General features: G+C 45.8%; 1 protein-coding gene across 2 annotated transcripts in view; it reads left to right on the plus strand.

Moving 5' to 3' along the window:
* The first annotated feature begins 1,305 nt into the window (after window positions 1-1,305).
* The window catches only part of LOC105688865 (mucin-12), a 118,261-nt gene continuing 97,794 nt past the window's right edge, over window positions 1,306-21,772 (plus strand). For both annotated transcript variants that reach the window (XM_048657172.1, XM_048657173.1), the window contains exon 1: window positions 1,306-3,437. The gene's annotated coding sequence lies outside the window, so the exon portion shown is untranslated. The remainder of the gene's footprint in view (window positions 3,438-21,772) is intronic.

The following is a 21,772-nucleotide window of genomic DNA, read 5'->3' on the forward strand; positions in this document are numbered from 1 at the left end:
TCTTCGAATCACCGAAATGCTTCGGTGGTTCTGACTCGTTATCTCGCGGCAGACGCGACCTCTCGTAGTGTAAATACGCGCTTGTTTGTACGAACGACGTAGCCTCACGGTGATTAAGAGTTTCGCCGAATGACCAATTTCGAATAGAAATTCACCTTAGAATCGGCGCAATCGCGGTGCGAGTGGCACGAAAATCATCGTCCTCATATCCTAACGGTAGACATGTATATGTATACAGGCAACGACGAGGTGCGCGTTGAGAATGGAAGCGGGACCGTTGAATTCTTTCTAAATAAGACGAAACTTTATTAACTCCGGAGATAACGAGGTCACACGAATCGAATTTTTTTTAACTCGAATCACGAATCTCACGGATCTATCGGACTTCGTTACAGATACGCGTGTAATAAAAGTGTGCGTACGCGACACAATCCAATTTATTGATAATTTCAATCTTCCCTCCAATCAACTCCTCCCCGATGAATAGCCAACCGAATAAATAAATAAATAAATAAACGAAGAGAGAGAGAGAGAGAGAGAGAGATACAATTTGGCGCATAACTTGACGGGGAGACGAATCAGAATTTCTCAACGACTTCTCCGAAATTCCCCGGGATATTTCATCGTATACACCGAGGACGAAGAGCGGTTTTGTGTATCCCACGTGGATTTAACACCTCGCACCTACCAAGTTCTGCGCCAGGTATGTAGCCACCGGATCCAAAGAGCGACGACGTATCCCCCCCCCCGATTACCTCGTCGACTTGGCAACGGTGCGTGACGAGTCGCTGCGGCTAGTCGCTGCCGCTGTACGACGACGACGACGACGACGACGACGACTAGAGAAGGCGTCGCGACGACCAACAGAAAGAAGAGAAGCAAGCAGTCGCGGCGGCGGCGGCGGCGGCGGCGGCAGCGACGAGGGCTAAGGACGACGCGTTGCGAGCTCTCGAAAGAAGAAAATCGTGTAGATTCGTGGCTCTGGTATGAACCGTCTTCCCCGCAAGCGGAGCAACATCCACACGCTCTCGGTTAGGATAGCAACGCGAAGCGTATCGCGGCGTAGGATAGCCAGGCAGCATGGGACGTACGAGCGTGTACCGTTGCCGAGCGGTGTGCGTGAGGTGGCAGCAAATCAGGTGCGGCCCTTCCCGAGTTTCCGAGTGCGCCTCTCGCGGCCCCCCTCGCGAGTTTCCCCCCGCCCGAACCCGCCCGCCGGTCGCCCCCCCCCCCCCTCGCCACCGCTCCCCCGCCCCCTCCCCACCCGCCGTGTCGGCGGCGATCAGCCGCTCGCGCCGCGCGCGCTCGGTGCTCAGAGCTCAGTTCTCGTCGGATCTCCGCCGGAGTAAGATCCCGTTCACGTCGACACGCCGTAGGTGCGTCAAGTTTTGTTGTTTGTCCTTTCCCCCGTCGCCGCCGCCGCCGCCCTCCCAACCGCTACGCGGTTCCATTTGTCGCGGGTGAATATCGGTATTGCCAAAGTTAAAAGTGGTGCGGTCAGTGCGTAATAAATAACTACAACAGTAACGACAATACGAAACCCAAGTTGGTTTTATTCCGTCGGCGAGAAAGTCTTCGTTTCACTGGCGTCGCGTTGTTCGGTGAAAGAGAAGAAAGTGAAAATAGGAAAACAGAGGGAAGAGAGATAAGAGAGAATTTCGGGAGAACTGGACGATAATCTCTGGAGTGCCGAATCGAGGGGAAATTTCGATTATTATTTTTTTTTTTCCTTTCTTTTGTTCCCATTCGCGTTGAGAACACGACGTCGAGTTACAGATATCGTGGTCGTATGTTATCGACGTGAAACGAGAAAAGGTTGAACGTATTGTTTTCGTTAGCATCGCCGACCGAGGAGTGAATCGGTGTAATTTCACCCCTCAGTAGTCGTTTTCGCACGTATTTTTAACCCCTCCCGTTTTTCCACGCGCATCGTTATCTCTACGGAGTGGGAATAGCGAGTTCGACGATTGTGCAACGACGTTTATTCTTAACGTCAAGTGCGAGAGGTGATCACAAAGAATACTAGGTGGATTATTTACCTTACTCCCGTTGTTTACGCGTCACCTTCGCGACACCGGATCCGGATTACGCAATATATATATTTTTCGGATACTCCGAAACGGTGCGAAACTCGCCGTCATCGAGCGAGTAAAAAAAATATTTCACCGATGGTTTCACCGTGCGCGAATGCCACCACCTAACCTATTTCTAATACCAGAACGGATTAGGATCCCCGGTTTGTCCTTGACGCCGAGTTTTTCAGCACAACTACACGCGTAACCCGTCGCGATATAAATATACGTAAAACGAACACGAATATACGTGCAATAAACACACCGACACTAGTACCGTAGCCTGGTGGTGCACTCGGCCTAGTTCGAGCCCGTCGGTAGTCGCAAGTTTTACGTAACTCTCGCCAGTAGATCGCTCGTAGTCGCGGCGGTAGTCGAGCTCCTATTAATTCTCGTTGTTTTATCTTGTTCTTCTCCTTCCGCTCGATTTGAGAAGAGAAAAAAAAAAAAAAAAAAAAATTTTTTCTTCGAGAAATTTTCTTCTCATGTCATCGATTACCCCGTTCGCTCGGAATTCGAGTGGAAATCGATAATATCTTTTGTTTATAGTGGCGATACGAACGCGAAATAATTATCGATGATGAGAAATTAATAAAAAAAAATGTGAACGTCTCAAGACGAGTGCGTTCGCTCACGTCTGTTCGCTAAGTAAATCTGGATACGTACGGAGATAACGAGTGAACTTTGGATGAGAGAAACGAAAAAAGTGAAGTGAAAAAAAAACCAAAACAAAAAATAAAAATAACAAAAAAAAAAAAACAAACATGAAAATGTTCGCGCACGTACGCATTAAAAAGAATTTTGTGTCGTTCTAAAAGTTTTCGAAAGAAAAGAATGTATGTGTAAAATTTTTATCCCTTTGTTGAAAAATAATACGAGAGTGGTCGATGGTCCGTATCTACCAGTGCGAAATGGCTGTGCCAAATACTTCTAGATAAGAATTGTTCAACGTATAGTCAGTCTCGCCATCGTGTGATCGCCGTCGTTCGTCGTTTGTGACAAGTGTTTTTTTTTTTTCATTCTCGATGTTAAAAATCATCGTTTTCGTCGTCGGTGAATCGACGTGTATCGCGTTTCGTACGAGGGATAAAAAGTACGTCCGCTAGCCACGGAGTTTTCGAATAATCTGCTATTAGCATTAAGTTTTTATCGAATGAATCAGTTAACGAATAAGTGGTGAAGGTTTATTTTTTGTGAAAGTTTTTGAAAAAAAAGAAAGAAAGAAAGATAAAAAAAAACCGCGTCGACACGACGATATCGCATCGTATGGTTATTGGTAAAAGTGACAAGTGCCCGTTTTACTTTGGATTATATTGGATATACCGTTACATTGCCATTGGACAGCTTACTCTGGATGTTGTTTATGTAAGTAGCCTGAAAACTATTTATCTCCTCTCGCAACTAGCGGGTTCACCTTGGCTTATCCACCAAAAGCAGCCGACCCGCACCGACGTTCGTCGACGATAAATTTTACCCAACTCGCCCCGACTTCCGCTGCAACAATTTCATTTTACTGCAAAAATTCACTTTAACGCGAACGGATTTTATTTTCGAATTCATATCCCTCCCCCCCCCCCCCCCTCCCACCTCCGATCCGTTTCTCCCTTTCAGAAAAAAAATAATTGTCATCGGAAAAAGTGACCCTCGTCCAAAATGATCGTCGGTGTTATTTTCACCGATGCACGTCGATTCGCTCGGAGAACGTAGGCGGTGATAAACTCCATTGACATTTGAACGACACCGTGCACACCGATACGACGGTAATGTTGTAACGGCGCGTGCACTTGACGCAAGGACAAATTATAGATGAAAAAATTTCTCGACTCGCTAGCACGTGACTCGATGTCGAACGATTGTCATCGTTCTCTTTCGCAGATCTTCTCGAAGTTTGCGAAATTTTCTGGTAAAAAATAAAAAAACAGAAACAAACAAACAAAACGAGAAAACAAACGTTAATTCGGCGATGATCTTTCCGCGGATCATCGTTTACTCGCGACGATGGTACAAATATGTGCGGAGTGAGTCACGAAATGATTCACCCGTTCTCTGTAAAATCTTCGGACGTCGCCAAGGGGTTTGTCGAAAGATTCCTTCTCGTCGTCGTCGTCGTTGTCGTAATCCCGATTGATCCGAATCCACACGCGAATACGTTCGCTTTTTCGCGCGGACGGTTTTACGCGGAATTAATTATTACGCGTCTATCTCGTACGTTTTCTCCGGTTACTTCGGACCTTTGGTCATCCGTGTATCGCGGGAGGGGGGGGAGGGGAGGGGGAGGGGAGGAGCGGTAAACTGCGGCGATAATAACGGTGGTGTTTTATGTCGCGCGCGCGCGCGCGCCTATTTGCAGGGAAATTAATCGCAGGTTGTTCCAGTAACCTCATTTTGTTTGACGGTGTTTGCGGTAGGCGAATAAGTTGCCGTGTTATACCGTTGCCGCTGCCGCTGCTGCTTTTACGCTGTGTTTCTGCCGTTGCGGGTGGCGCGACGGTGTTTCTCGATTCACCTCTTCGCCGACGGCGAGAACCAGGCGGGGGAGGATCTCGGCGTATAGGTACGCTACGTACGCTACGTTATAACTATCTTGTGTGCAGACTACCGGTGCACCGACCAACGTGAGTCTAGAGACCGTTCTCGTCGGTCGTGGAGTAAAACAAGACTCGACATGATGTTTGTTGCAACAACTACCATAAACTTGCGAATTACTAACTTATTTTAATTAACTGCTTCAATCTTTGCTCTACAAACTTTATGTATAAATACCAACGCTACGTCGTTAGTTACCCACCCCTTACATCTATCCGTCTACCTACCTACCTACCTACCTACCTACCTTCCTACCTACCTACCTACCATACCTGCGTACGCGGTACGGTTCACCTCTTGACAAACACAATTTTCGACTATACCGTACGTCCCTCGCGACTAAAAGGATTTGTGCGGTATTAGCCTTACGACTGACACACGATAATTACACGGTTTATCCGCATACCAATTGTCGCCGGTACATATGTATAATTACACGGGTTCGCGCGATATTTCGTTTTCGTTGACGGGGGTTTTTTTTTTTTTTTTATTTTCTTTATTTTCGTCCTTCGCCTTTCGCATGTACGCAAAATACGATTGTTCCGCGTACATGCGAATCTGTGCGTCGCGTTGTGCGTGCCGTACTCGACGTCAACAATTGTTGCGCAAGTGTAGTTTGAAATTTTTTTTTCGCTACCCAAGCAATCCCGACGACAATTATAGATTGTACGTCGTATCAACGAACCTCGCGAACCGTTTCAGGAATCCTTCGTTTAATCCTGCAGGATCGTTTAGCCGGATTTAACGAGTTACTTTAATAGTTTAATGTCGGGCTGAACTGCACGCCGTTTTAATTCAGGCTCGGTTGTTATTTTTATGACAGCTTTTATAGGGTTTTAGCTTCGCGACGTAGGAATAAAAATACCCTCTTCTTTCCACACACACCGTATAGTGGCCAAGCTCGGCCTCTGGAAAGCTGCTGCTGCTGCCGCTGCTGCCGCCGCGCTGCTGCTTTTGCTGCAGGATGAGTTTTTGCGATACACACGTACGCTAACCCTATACACCTCCTCTCGCCTTCGTATATATTCCGATACCTACGCCGTCTCCAACGCCACCGCCGTTCGTCGTTCGTTCGTTCGTTCGTTCGTTCGTTCGTTCGTTCGTTCGTTCACCCCTTTTCTCATTCTAACGGGTCTCTCCCGCTGACGTATTGTTCTTTTCTCATCGCACACGTCAAGTATGTACATACAACTTTTGGTTTACTCCCAGTTTTTTTTTACTTCTTCTCCGTTAGTTTATCTCATCTAATTTTTCTTCATTCACTTATCCCTTAATTTTTAACTCCATCGCCCGCGAAATGTTATGCTTCGTTGCTCCCTTTTAAACAATTTGTGCGAGCGAGATGAAAATTCCCGAACGCCGATACACGGGATCAGCTCGGCATTTTTCTCATTTTTTCTCATTTTTTTTTTTTTTTTCTTCTCCAACCGCTTGAAGAGGATTCGCCGTTGGGATTTATTTTTTATTTTTGTCTGTAGATTCTTTTTTCATCTCTGAATTTCCCCTTAATATCTCCGGGGCAGATATACGGGGGGGGGGGGGGGGGGGGGGGGATCCGTACTTCGCTCTATATCGCTTATTCATGAATTTATTCGGGCTGCCGCGGAATCGAAAAAACCCGCGAGCGACGATAAAATTAGTGGCTGTCAAACATTCATTCATCAATATTATAGGTCCGTGTACGATATGTATATCACACCGGGGCGAGTTCGAAAGATATCAGATATACATATAATGTACGCGTATATATCGATGATCCCTATTTATTTATTTTATTTACATTTTTTTTTTTGTTTTTTTTTCATATCTGTCTGTGTCGAACAATGGCGTGATAAATTTACGTTCGCGTTACGGTGTACCCTGTACATATACTATATAAAATCACGAACGGAGAATCGACGATCGCTATTATACCTCTACCCGCGGGTAACCGCGGACAACACTGTGAAAATCGATCAAGGGATTTTTTTTTTTTCTTTTGTTTTTTTCCGTCTATCAATTTTTATTTTCACGACACGAAAATTCGTTGCCACGATCAACGTATAGAAATTGATCGCTCCCCCCTCCCATCCAGGTTTATTACTTATCGTTCAAAGACATGGATGTTAGTTTTACACTTACGATATCATACATCGGTATAGTTTTCGTTTGCTGTGAATTTATAAAAACTATGTGGGGAACGACTTTCTAGCAATTGAGTGAAACTATTTTTCGGTACATTGTATATATGTGTATATGTATAAGCGACGAATGGCCCGACACGCAGCGGCGTAAATTCATTCTTAGAAAGCAGCCGAGCGGAGCTATGAATATGTGATGTGTAACGTACGTGTTTGAGCAACAAAAAAATAAAAAAAGTAAAAGAAATGGGTATAGAACAGACGAGGAATAGGCGAACGCATAGAATTCAGGTTTTCGTGGTCTCTTTCCAAAAACTGTACGAAGTGGCGGGCAAGGAGTTCTGTACAGGTATAACGATCGATCGATCTGGTTTTCGTTACACAGCGACGGCGTTTGTTATCCTCGTTTGACGCACCTTCGAATTGAGAATTCCGGAATTCTATTTCGGATGGATTTCGCACCGAATTCGTATATGATCGCCGTTCGAGGCTCCTTAATTAATGACGACAACGACGACGTCGACGAGGATCAGATATTAACATATCCGGTTTTTGCGACGACCGTGGATAGAAAAGTGGGTCACGCTGTATTCGAGTTCGTATTTCTTTTCGCGTCAAAGTCCGTCACCACTCGTACACCGGCTGTGTGTACCTCTGCCTACCCACCTACCTACCAACTTACCTACCTACCTACCTACCTACCTATACTTCGCAACGATACGCGAAACTTTCGACTACTTACCTGTCCGCCACCACCACCACCACCAAAGAAAACCACGTTCTCTAAACGTCTGCCGAAAACTTTGCAAAATACGTCAAAGAAATCTTTCCATTCCCTTCGCTTTTTCTTATTTCTATTTTTTTATTTTTCTCTCCACGTCCAGATCTCGACTTTTTTTTTTATCGGTCTGTTAACAGCCGGCAGATCGCGCGAGAGCGAGAAAGTATAGCTTCTTCGATTGATGGTTGGGTAAGATTTTCTAGTGCGCTTCGTAGAGTCTGCACTGCGATTTCTCTCTCCGTTTAGGGTGTGAAAAAATTCTTTCCATTTTGCCGGTAGGAATATATGTATAATATACACAACGTGTAATTTACGAAGGTATTTCGAGACGGATTCGCTCGGTGAAAAATCACTCGCTGTACACGTATATCGTTGCTTCCGTTGATTTGGGGTACGAGGTCGTAGGAGAGGAGAGAGAGAAAAATAGAAGAACCAATCGTGACTAAGGACGATTTTCAGTAATTCGCAATTTTATTCTTATCGAATAAAGTCATTACGTTAGACCGCGTTACGTCCGTTCCGATGCTAGTCCGGACGTCTCGAGATTCACCGCGGCACCGGCGACAGATATACATATACGACGTAAATATATATGTGCACATAGTTGGATGTACGTAAACGCACGTATACCATACGCGGCGAGAATACAGGCGCGCACCTACACGAGCACGTGCCGGATGACGATTGCGTCATTCAGCCAAGGGCCTCGCAGCTCGCTCGATCCTTGTCTCTTGCAGCTGCATCCCACGAAACGCCGAAGTTTCGACGTGCTTCAAAATCAATTTACATATCTAAATATTTAACGGATCTCATATTGTAACGTTGACGTCGTTGTTGCGCGCGTACGGCGCAGGAGCCCCGTCGTCCTCGCGTTCTCGTCCTCGTCGACGTCGACGTCGCGCTCACCCACATTTCTTATCGCATCGATTTTCAACGTTGAAAAATATAATAATCGACCAACGCTCGCGATTACGCTAAGAGTGCTTTGTTTTTTTTTTCTCTTCGGCGTTTTCGTTTTTGCCTCTGCTCTCCTTTTATTTTCTTCGGACAGAAGTACAACCAACGTGCACGTTATATTTTCTGTTGGGTGATTTTTTTCTTCTTTTTTTTTTTTTCTCCGTTCTTTCTATCCCCATTTCCTTTTTACTTTGCCTTTTTAACACGGTATCATATTTTTCCGCAATTTTTTCGAGGGGTTAACCGCATTTTATTATTATTCCTTCCCCCCCGCGCCTGCCTTTCAACCCCCTGGACAGCTTTTTTTCTGGGCAGAGGTGCCCTCGGCGGTTGGTTACCGCTGTCGTTAGAGAGGAGAACGAACTTTACATTTACCTTACTAGCGCGTGTATAGAGAGATAAACAGCCGCGATGAAAAAAAAGGAAAGAAAAGAAAGAAGGAAACAAAAAAAAAAGGAAAGGAAATTTACGTACTCTAAGCAGAGGATGGCGAAGGCGTCTGTCAAATATCCTTCTCTCGTTGCCGCAACGGCCATGTGTCCGCGTACACGTGAGCGTCGGCAATTTGGTGAAAAGGAGATTCGAGATACGGACGAATATCGTCGATTCAATCATCGCGAGTAATCTATACTATAACAACAATCTGCTCGAATCGAATCCCCTGTTTATTTATTATTCGTTCATTCATTCGCTCGTTATTATCGTAGAACTAATTTACCAACAAATTTTCTGACTGATATAAACTCGCGCTCGGTGTTTTTTTTTTTTTTTTTTACGTATACCTTGCTAATCGTGTGCGCTTTCAAAGATCGGGGTGTAATTGGCGAGCAATTTAACGAGCGGGATATTTATGCCCGCCTTTTTTCCCCACCACCCCCCTCCGTTGAAATGCGTCACTCCACAGTCGGTGGATCCCGTCTAACCTATACATCCCCCGCCTCCGCCCCCGCACCCACCGACCCACAGCTGTAGTGTAACAAAGAACGTCTACGACCCTCGAAATCCTTGGCGCGACCCAAGATGACCGAGTCGGGCCAAGGGCTCCGCTGCCCTCTCTCTTTTTCTCCTTTTCTCTTTTTCTCTTTTTCTCCCTCTCTCTCTCTGTCTCCGTATACCCTCGCGGCCTTCCACCCCTGATTCCAGACCCGAACCCTCGCCCGCTCTCCTTCTAACCCTAACCTTAACTCTGAGTTATTCTCGACAGAGGCTCTGCGGAGACGTATTCCGGGTCGTATTATCCGTCTAAGGGTGACGTAATATACCGGAGAATCTTTATTCCGTCGTAATATGTTTGCGGACATTGTTTTTTCTTTGCGTAGGCGCCGGAACGATTCGGGATTATTTATCGTGCGAATTACTCTCTGGATTTTCAACGGAGCGAGCTTTTGTTTCGATCGTCGTGGATTCGAATCGCGAAACTCTGAAAGCGTGGATGAGGTATTATAAGGTACTGTTGCGTTCGCAGAAACTCCAACGGAGATTTCAGGTTCTGGCTTCGGAGCGAAGAGGACCCGTTGCATCGGAGGAAGTGGTTGCCGCTCGCACACTAGCGAGGGTAGTAGTAGGGTGGGTCGGCGCTGGTGGTCCCTCGTATCTTCGAACGGTAGGAGAGAGAGAGGATTTCTCGAGTATGGCGTAAATTGTTTCCTCGTAATTGTTATACTCGAAACTTGGGATTAGCTCGTTACCGGCGGCACGAAATTCCATCTTGCGCTTCTTCGATTTTCACGATTCAAAATAAACGCGCGATTTTACGCCCGACTCGTCGAAATGAAGGGTACGGCAAAAAAAAAAGAAGTGGTCAAAAAGTACGCCGCTTCGCAACTTCTTCTATTCTCGTTGTTACGAGCGATCGGTGAAAGCCAGAAAAATATATGTATAAGCGCGCGTAGGTCGGGGTGTTCGCGCTACGAACTCCGACGATCATCGATTTCAGATCTCTTCCGCTAACTTCTCGTACTACAGCTCGTCATTTCTTTGGTTCGCGTTCCTCGAGAAGTTATACTCTTAATACGTGTTTCCGAAGCCTGATTCGAATCCAGGTCACACCGTCTCTTTTTTCCTCTCCCTCTTCTTTCTTTCTTTCTTTGACCCACATCGCCCCGATAAACATTCATTTGTAACTCCGACGGAAGAACCGTGACGCAGAAATTGGTTCTTTTTTTTCACCTTTATATTTCCACGTCGCGGCGTCCCACCTTCTTATCTATCGCGTTTTATATTTATCGAAAATGTTTTACGAGAACTTCCGACGTGGAACGCGTACACGGCATTCCAGGAGAAATTTTCCCGAAGCCGGTATCGGAAAACCTTGAAGTGCGAGAATCGTCGGACTCGATTACTCGATAGAATAGAAATTGACTTTCGTGCATATAATACCGTACGACCGACGCGAACGCGTACCAACTTCGGCGACAAAATTTTTCTACCAACACCGACGACGCTCTCGCAGGTTTTCACATGCACCTCGTATTGGTATAGGCGACACGCTTGTGCAGTCGGGGTATCATAACTCGGCGTCGTCGCGGTGGTATCTTTTTTTTCTATTTTTTTCTATTTGTTTTTTTTTTTTTTTCATTTTTCATTATTTTCTATACTTCGCCTCCGCGTTCTTCTCTCGTTCGCACACGCTGGCGAATAACACGCGCACACGGTGACACGTGTACGTCGGACGTGTGTGTCCGCCGCGCAACACTCCGGAGACCAAACTGGAATTACCGAGATAAGGACGAACGTGTTACGCATCGGAATTGTCTCAGACTCCAGGCTCCGCAGTCTCGTTTTATCGAACCGTTCCTAGATCTCGTGGCGTTCGTTCCTCTCCTACATTGTACCTCCGCTGACGTAAAAATTCGAATGGGAAAAAGTGAACCGGTGAATTCGTCGTCGGGTGGCGTTTTTTTTTTTTTTTTCACCCATCTATTTATCGACCCCTCGCGCAGGTTTGTCCGTTCTTTGTTCGAGATTTCATCGAAACACGCGCCCCCCTGAGGATCCGGAGAATTTTTGGATCTTCGTCTGACAAAGTTCAGTGTCTTTAAAGATTTTCCCCCGTTTCTTTCACCTCCTCTTCCCCCCCTATTTTCGTTGGTTCGTTCGTTCGTTCGTTCGTGATGCAGGTTCTAAATTTTCTTTTGACATCAGGCCAACTGAACAGCTGAAAAGGTCGCAACTCCTCGCGACGCGTGTTCTAAATATATGTACCTAGGTATGTGTGTTATATATTTACCTACCGCGTGTCACGTATACACATATGAATACGCGAATCGTCGCGGTGGTATGAAAAAAAAAAATAAAAAAAAAAAAAAAAAAACTCTCAAGTCATCATTGACGGTGAAATTCCTCAGATGATTGAAAAAAATGCGAAGGACTAAAAATGAAGTTGTGTACGTATATGTACGTAACGCACTTGCGCGGGACATATTTTCAAAAAAAAAGCCAAGTTTTCTCCGCAGTTCGCAAGATCCATCCCCCTTCGGGAGAACCCGCTGCGGAAGCGCTACGCAACGTTCTCTGAAAAATTGTAAAAAAGTTACGAACGCGAAAAAAAAACAAAAGGATAACAGTTCGAGGAAGAAAAGGAGGAAGATAAAAATTCGTCACTCGTGCGTTCCGCGTGCGCGGTATGTCTCTCTTGTATACCATACGTCGTATAGGGATGCTGTCCGCGTTCTTCGTCGTTCGCTCGGATCCCAGCGTACGTAGGTTATACGGACGGTCGGTATGTGTCCTCTTCCCCCCCCCCCCCCCCCCCCCCCCTTCTACTCTCCGGAGGTTGCTTCTCTCGGACACGGGATTCCACGGTTCCGACCTTTATGGGACGGCTTTAGGGGTTGGTTGTTTCGTCCCCCCCGACTCCTCTAGCCGTGTTGCCGTTGCTCGAACACCCGCTCACCGCGGCAGCAGCCCTGAAACTACCTTCATCTCTCGACCGAAGGCGGCACCTTCTGCCCGGAGAAGTCTACCGCGGGGATAGAGAAGTATTATTATTATTATATAGGGAATCCCAACGACCTGCCCCGAGACCTGTTCGAGCAAATAACCCGAAACACCTCTTGATTTAATACGCCATTTGTATGCGGCTGAAGACTTTTTTTTTCTTTTTTTTTGTTCATCTCCTCTCCGTTCGATTCATTTATATTTTTCTTTACCTACGTTTTTATTGGTTTTTTTTTTTTTTTTTTTTTAGTTTTTTGTTCGCCTCTTGGAAGACGATCGCAGAATGAACGCGGTCCGACGGAACTCGCGCATTTTGTTCCATCGATGTGTACGCGTATCGGAGTGAAATCGGCGACACGTTTAACGAGTTATCGTTGATCTCCGAGGTACCAGGGGGGGGGGGGGGGGTTTCAGCCTTAATCCGCGGAGATTGATTAACTCTGTACGAGAGAGCGCGCGCGCGCACGGCCGCGATCTTTCGTTCCTTCGTTATATTACGAAACTGAGGATTACCGCGACCTGTACCATTATCCCTTCGTATACCTATACATATAAGTTGGCTCGAGAAATTTTACCCCGTTCGGTCGAGTCTTCGAACGACGATCTAGCTGCGTTCTTTTTTCACTTCTTTTTTCAGTTTTCTTTTTTTTTTTTCTCTCTTTCTTCTTCTTTCGTTAAACGAACTCCTCGCGGGCTCCCTTTCAACGGTGGATTGTTTGTGAAAATTTTTCAAGTGAAATTCCACTTGCGCGGTTTTATACTTGACGGGTGCTCCCGTAGCCTCCCTGTGTACGGTAGTCGGGGGTGCAATTTTCGGTTTTTAGAATCGCGTTACGCGCTGATGACTCGTATTGAGTCTTAACTTTTTAATAAAAGACGTTGTTAAGAGGGTCTCGGGGTCGGGCGGCTGCCCGGCTCTGCCTTTCCTCTCCTTTCTTTCCATTCTCTTTTTGTCTCTCCTTTCCTTTCCTCCCGTCAGTGAGAGCCCCGGTCGTAAAGTTTATTCGAAAGGTCGCTCGCTCTCTAGGTTGCGAGGGTAAGGAGGAGCCACACCGAAACACTGCGGGCCATCGGGGGGGTGTGTATGCCTCGGCGGAAAGGAAAGGACTAGGGAAAAAAAGTAAAGAATGAAAAAGAAGAAGAAAAAGCGTCCTTCGATAAATCGATATCCACGTTGCTCCGGATTGCCCGCGGTCTACTTTTATTCAACTCTTGTACACACAACAGGTATTCGCGCTCCGCATCTGCATACAATTTTGATTCATTCTTTCCTCACGTTATTTTCGAGCTGGCAAAAGAAAAAACAAGAAACACTCCGTTATAACATACAGGAGGAATTTCTATCCCCCGATATATATTTCTCACGCAATTATGATCTTCCGCCGTAGGATTAACGAGATAGACTCTATATTTATACAGCTAATCTCGTTATCGTCACGTGCTCTCGCGTAGGTGAGCAGCGTACGCTTACCCGTTTAATAATCCGGGCGACACGGGGCGACGGAAGTTGTGTGGAACCGACAAACTTTCTCGCTACGACCGACAACGCGAATCGATGTATGCATATGTAGATCTATTTATTTTTATCCAATTGCGGTACGGACGCGCGTTTCCTTCCACCTCGAACTCGTAAGAAATTCGCGGGACTCCTAATCATCGAATCGAGCTTGTCGCGCGCCCCCGTTCTCCTCCTCCCTTTTCTCGTCTTCCATTTTTCGCGAGTACCGAAACGTTTGCGCTACGGGGCGGGTTATCCGTCACAATATATCAAGTGCGGAATCGTGTAACGCGTTTCGCGCACACTGGAGTGCGGAAGCGAAGGGCAGGAAGAGAAGGCAAAGGACGGGAATATCGAGTGGAAACGTTCGCTGCTTCGTCCGTTGGCGGGGGCGGCTAGGGGGTAGGGAAAATGGGTTCTTCACCGTCACCGTCTGTGTACACTGCAGGAGATTAACAAACCGTCAAACTGTCCGGAACATCGGTGAATTACGCCGGGCGCACATTCGTATTACTTTCGCTTGTGTACCGCACACGGCGCAGGGGATCCAGCGGCCTCCTACACGGATACACAAAGGATTGCGCACAATTTTTTTAATTTTTTTTTTTTTTTTTTTTTTTTCAGCACACCGACGGAATTTTTTCAAGATTGTTAAATGAAAATTCGCCAGAGACTCGATTCCGGTGTATGGTTTTCAGCGCGCGGCGTGCGAACGTTACGCGACTCGCCGTTTGTATTATTATACAACGTGGAGATGAGATGAGATGAGATGAGCCGGTGGAAAAAAAAAAAAAGGAGAGGCGAAAAGATGCCGGTTTTCGCGGTTGACAAGGAGAAAACGTTGGGTGCGCCGCGCGACAATGCGGTCCATTCTTCGAGCTTTTGTTCCCGCGGGAAGTCGGGGAGAGGGATTCTCTCCTCCTCCTCCCCCCCTTCGGTCTTGGCCGTGTTTATTCGTCGCGCACGGGCTATACGTATAACGTAAATACAGTTGTCGTTTTCTTCGTCCCCTCTTAACCGCGACGCGCTTCACCACCCGAAACTCGCGAAAAATTGTGCGCGTGTAACAACAGCGTCGTCTGACGCTAACCGAAAAAATTCGGAAGGTATATAGAGACGGGGCGAGAACGAGAGAGAGAGAGAGAGGAGGAGGAAGGACGGTGGAAGGTGGAAGGTGAAAGAGAAGGGCCGTATATAGATCCCTTTATTTAACCTCGCACAATAGACCCCGGCTAGAGAAGCCGATGGGGGAGTTTCTCTCGTTTTTCTACCACGGATTAGGGTTCGTCGTTCGGACGGAACGAGTATACGGGCACGAAAACGGGGTCGAAAATAAGGCTCTCATTATTCACCTTGTTTATCGCTTTGTACAGTTTTCGGTTAATTTTTTTTTCTACCTTTCCCATATTTTCGAGGAGACAATCGCCGATGATCGTAAAACATTTATGGCAGTCGTCATGCGATCCTTCGAGGGTAAAATTTTACGACGGTAGATAAAAAAAGGTTTTTTTTTTTTTCATTTTATTTTTTTATTTTTTTGAAAACTTGGAAAATTCTCACGAGCGAAAGGACAGCAGCCGCGGTGTTTTTCAAATTTTTCTACATCGCGTTCGAATTTCGTCATTTGACAGTCTTCGTCGTACCAAATAATCACACGCCTCGATGTTTCTTTCGGTACCGAGAGACCGGTGTACGCTTCGTTTGCCTTTTTCTTCCATGCCTATAATCCTCTTCGTCGTTGTCCGGGTTATAATATCCTTAACTCGCGACTACGACGACTCGTTACGTAACAAAAATTTAGATCAAACGACCGCGCGGGCTGCGGCGGGCACCGCTTCTGCTTCTGCTTCCACAATCTACTTCTTCCTCTTCTCGTCGACTTATTCACATCGGATATTATACCGCGAATGACACATACAAGCGTACCAGACCAACGTGAGCTCCGCTGATCAAGAGACTCTCGGACCACTGTACTCGTCGACGTACCCAATTAACGCTATACCGTAATTATTCGCTTTGACTTTGCAATGAAAATGCGCTGTAACGACGTTCGTATATTATACGTCTCTATTTTCATCCCGGTTCACCCTCGAATCACTTTTTCTTTCTTTTTTTTCTTTTCGTTCTCTCAGTTGGTTGAAATGTTTCTTCCTTTCCTCCAGAAATATATTCCGTTAATTCGTCCAGTCTATTAATAAATCTTCTCACAATTACATTTTATAATAATCTCTCTCTGGGAGGTCTTTGTTCAATTCATTCATTTTTTCGTCTCATTTCGCTCTCCCGCGGTATATACTCTCGTTGTTAAGCGAAATATTCGTCGACGAAACTTCTAACCCCGGCTTTAAATATAGAATTTGAAAAATTTTCATGTTTGCGCTTCGCTGTACGGCTCGATACATTTTCCGTACAAGTCTTTCAAATTTTCACAATGCGAATCAAAGGATTAAATTACCTCGACGAATAATATCGAACACGTTCTCTCCGATATCGCGCGCCACCCACACGGGGTAGCTTCTTTCGATGTCTTATCCCCCGTGATTAAATATAATTAATACCTAATCCATAGGTATTATAAATCTCTAATTGCTATACGTCGTACTCACCTACCCCTATTTATTTTTCTAATTTTTTTCTATCCTCGATTCATCAGACCACTGTTATAATGACCTACTTTTTTTCTAGCCAATGTGTATTTTCAACCGTTCATTCATCGTTGTAGCAATAAATAGAAGGAGGTTGCGTGCATACGAATTTCGGTCGATGACTTGACGAAGAGTTTTTCCGAAAATAGAAAAGTTTATCTTCGCTTTTTCTTCGCCCGCTGATTTATCTTTACCTCTATTATTATTATTGTTATTTTCCTCGTTTTTTTTCTTCTTTACTCTCTCATCAAACTATTTCTCTGGGCGACGAGTATAGACGTATGTACGTACAGCCGTGTACACTGTGTACCGTACACATGTGTAACGCTTTTCAGGCGTGGGAGATTTCCTACGAAGATAAATATTTTACAACCATTCTTCGCGTATCCGATGTACTAAGAAATTGTTGAGTAACCGGAAGTGAAAGGCCCGCAGAGTCTTACGAATCGATATATCCTCGCGTCCGGAACGACGCGTACCTACTTGCAAACCCGAACGAATTTGCTCACCATTTACATTTAGTTCTCGACGTACCGCATAAATCAAAAAAAAAATTAAAAAAAAAATCAAAGAAAAATTCTCGAGTCTTTACATAGAATCGGTGAAACACTGCAAAGAATGAAAAATCATCTCCTGAAGTGATTGTTCTTTTTATCAGTACTTGAGGACGATAAAAAAAAAGAAAAAAAATTCCCCTCGCGTCGCTATGAATCTCGAATAATTTTTTTTTTTTTTTTTTAATACTTTTTCTCCGTAAACTGCTCGATGACGGACGGCTCGTTTCGCGTGCTGCATAGCAGCGTTGAAAAGTTGGACGACGCGATGGACCGACAATGAGAGAGATAAAAAAAAATAAAAAACAAGCGAGAGTAAAAAGAGGAACGGGCGGGAGAGGAGATTGAAAAAAAGAGAAAAAAAAAATCGAATCCTCGACTTGGCCTCGTCCGAAACAACGCTTCTTTTCGGAGTCGCTACGTAGCGGTACAACGTCCCTGATTTTTGAACGCACCGTCTGTCGCGAGTTGCCTCATCATCTTTGTCTGCGACGTATTATACGCGCCTCGATACACGCTACGTGTTATAACAACCTTTCTCCTTTTATCTCTATCTACGTAGACTTATCGGCGTTTTTTTTTTTTTTTTTTTTTTTTCTCAGATGTTGTTACAAATGTGAGTGCGTGTGCGATACGTGTACACGCACGATGCGCGCTGCACACACGCTTTTCAGTTGTACGGTCGTTACCATGCACGCGGTGTTTGCGATGCGGCTGACTCGCGGTCTCTAATTCTTTGTTTTGTTTTGTTTTGTTTTTTTTTTCCTTATCTCATTACCGATTCGTACGCGCGTACGACGTGTGTGTGTGCGTGCGCGTAATTTTGATATTCGAATAACCAGTTCAGTGTCAGAGGTGTTGGAAACGTAGGTACGTGAAAAATGTAGGTGCTTTACTCTTATCTCGCGTTTTTGTGTACACGCGAGCTTATCTACTTAGAATCCGTGTTTGATTTTGCCGTTAGTTTCCTTTCTTTTCAGATCAATTGAATTAACGCGGAGTATCGCGCGGCTTGTACGTGTTTCGTTGTTTCGTGAAATTGGAATAATTGAAAAAAACAAAAAAAAAAAAAAAAAAAAAATTTTTTTTGTTTTTTCGTTCGGACATCAGAAAAATAATAAGGGAAATGTCACGAATACGGTTGAACGACCGCGACGAAGATGATGATATTGTTTGGGCGAATTCCAGAGTTTAGTTCTCGCGTATCTCTATACCCCCGCTGCACGTATACCTATACAATTCTTCCTTTCTGTTTTCGTACATGTGGTGCAGCTCGCGATAAAGATATAGGTATAGATAGATGGACGGATAGATATATATATATGTATATATGTATATATAGCCGTTGGTGGAATGCTTTGGCATTGGCTGAAAAACCTGTCCGGTTCGTAGTCGGCGGCTCCGGTTCTCTCTTCACCTCTTATATCTATCTACACTGTTTACACGCGTAGATTAGATATAAAGGTAATGGATGCCACGGACAAACACTCGTTTGGTCCTTTCAAACAAAGAAGAAGGTGGTAGAACCGGTGCTGCGCGCGGTGTTGTTCGGCTAGGTATACGGCAGAGGAGTCGTGTGGCCGGTTGCAGCGGTGTAGTAATTGTGCCGGCAGCGAAGGTGGTTCACTTCTTGAGGGCAGGTTTGCACCTCGTCCACGTCCGTACCCATAAACCACCACACCTTATTCGCTACGAAAAACCATAGGCATCGTGTGCACGTCGTTGTCGGATATGAGGAAGAAATCCGTTTTTTTTCTTTCTTTTTTTTTCATTTTTAATCTTCGAATTCTCTCTCTGGATCATCATCGCCCGTGGCTACGTACGTTTCGGTTCACGAAGCGACCTCGTGGTCGAGGTAAGCCTTCGAACCGGGGAAACGAGTGATCGATGCTTTCCAGGTTTATTAACTCGGATTATAAATTAGCGCGAGATCATCGCGGTAACGCGTCGTATTAACGAACCATTCTTCTCTTCGATCGCTGAATGTAACGGCGTATAATTCGGCTATACGTCGAACGATTTTAGAAAATAAGAGATTATAGGTAACGTACGCGTACCTACAGCTGGGTATACAATATGTATATAATGTAGATACAATTGGTTCAATTTAAGCACGAATAGACTCGCGGTTATAAATATAACGACAAATAACATTCGCCGAGAATAGAAATACGTACGCCGATGTTAACTCGGATTTATTTGCGAATATCCTCGGAGGCACTGTTCGAGGGCGGAGAGATATGAATAAGAAAATTTACGGGGGTGAGATTTAACGAAATGAAGTGGCTCTCTCCTCCGGCTTCGAAACCGTTTCGTATTCCTTCGCTACTTAGTTTCTGTCCTTTTCTAGCCAACTTTCCAACAACCACCGCCGCCGCCGCTCCTCTCCTCTCTCCTTCTCGTCGAGGCTCTCTCCCTCCGTTTCCGTACCCCGGGTCTCCCCCCCCGGTTCGGTGTAATAATAATATAATCGTACGTAAATTGGCAGCAATCGAGTTCGTCGAATCTTCTTCTCTCCGGCCGGTTCGTCGTTTGCGACGGTTCGGGGTCAACGCATCGCCAAGGTGGTGGTGGCCCGAGGTCTCCGTAACGCGTGTATACCCAATGCGTCGTTGCGTCGCTTACGCGTTGCCGTTAACGCACCGTATCGTCAGCGATGCGTTAGCGAGTTATCAAGGACATCGGTACGCGCTTCGTATTCGACGCGAAATAATCGTCCGATCAGCCAACGATCCGAGTTACTCGCGTTGTTGAAAATACGTACGTACGTACCTCGTTGTCCTATCGATGGGGGTATAGGTGCTTCGCAACAGGCGAACGAATCGAAAGAGCGCTGATTGTGAGTAGAAAAAGAAACGGGAGAAACCTGCGGGATAGACTCGATAAAGCGCGGAGCGAGTGCATAGCCTAGCTGTACAGAGTATGTGTGTGGGAAAAGAAATTAGCTCGTTCGAAAAAAGGAAGCCACCGACGTGTTCGGGAAATAAAGCACTCCCACGAAGGTTGTTTTACCTCGACCGATAAAGTTTCTCTACGCAGCCCGTAGATCACGTATGTAAAGATACGCGCACAAATACGTTGTACGGCTAATCGCGTTCAAGGTACTAATTATCTTATCCGTATACCGACGTCGAAGGTCGCGCGCTCGCTCGCGCGCCGATCGATGATGAGCAAGGATTTTTTCCTCTTATCGGTCTCGGCAGTAAAAACTTCCGCGTCGAGTCTTACAACGTTTTGCTATTGTTCGTTGATCATTTTTTTTTCACCTTATTGTATATTCGCAGTTTATCGTGTGTTCGAGGGGAGAAAAATATCAATTGCATTATTTTACGCGACAGTCGTTGGTGCGGCGGATTGTTTTTTTTAATTCACTCGTCGTTTAGCTTATTAACGTAGAGAAAATGTGGGAGGGAAAAAATAGGGACGAGGGAAAAACACCCGACAGGGGGTGGTAAGCCTCGAAGAGAGAAATGAAAAAAGTTGGAAATCTGGCGTCTCGGAAAGTAAATGAAAAACAAAAAGGTAAAAAACAAACAAAAGTGGGTATCGTGCTCAGATTTCGCCCTCTCGTTTCTCGTTTCTTTTGCTTTTTTTCTTTCCTCCTTTTTTTTTCCGTACAAAGTAACGAGGACAAGGAGGAGCAGCATTTTCAGTTTCATTCTTTGTTTACCAGGTCCTAAGGCATTTTCCCACCTCTTCGTTTTTCTTCTTTTCTCTCTTCGGCCTCCATGTACACTTCTGTATATATACATATACACTACTTTACTCGGATCCTGTTCAGAAATGAGGGAAACGAACGCGCCCGCGACAACGAAAAGGCAATTAATTCGTCCCTCGTAATTGGCGAGACGCTTGTGAAAAGGGCGTCGCGACGCCAAGCTGTCTACACCTCTGTAAATGCTCGTGCTGAGGAGCGCGGCGGCTCCCGTAGCCCGTAGGCGTTGACGTTTCATTTTTCGTCCAATTCTTCCATATCCCATTCAATTTGAACGGGCTAGTTTTAACTCTGAAGTAGTTATTTCCCATCTTACAACCGACGATTACGACGATCGACAAATTATTAGTTTATTTCGCCTTCGTAACACCGATCCGCTCGCTCGTTCGCTCGCCCCCCTCCCCCCTCCGACACATGTCGCAGATTATCGGATCGTCGCCGCACCACCAGATACGGGGCCGCCTCCGACGCCTCTACTTTCGATGCCGTCGCGAGCGTACGGGTTAAGCTTCAGCCCCATCCGCGCATAGACCCGTATAGACCCCTAATTCCCCTCCCAACGGTCGACATAGCGGAAAGGTCATCGACACGAAACGCACCGACTCCGCCAACTGTATATAACCGACGCTCTCGCTGCCGCCGCCGCCGCTAAGCTTTACGTTTTTCCACGCCGAACCGATGCGCGACGGATTCTTTCCTCGCCGGCTCCTTTTCTCTCTTTCGTTTTTTCATTCTCACTTCCTATTTCGTAAAATTCGCCAGTCCGCCATCTCCTTTCGATGAGGAGAGTTTCATTCCGCACTCCGACCTGCATCCGCACATCATTGTCACCGCAGCAGCCCCCCCCCCCCCCCCCCCCCCCCCAACTTCCAGAGAGGATTCTTTCGTTCCCCGCGTATTTGACA

The sequence above is a fragment of the Athalia rosae genome, chromosome 6, assembly GCF_917208135.1.
Source record: "Athalia rosae chromosome 6, iyAthRosa1.1, whole genome shotgun sequence".
NCBI classification, from domain to species: domain Eukaryota; kingdom Metazoa; phylum Arthropoda; class Insecta; order Hymenoptera; family Athaliidae; genus Athalia; species Athalia rosae.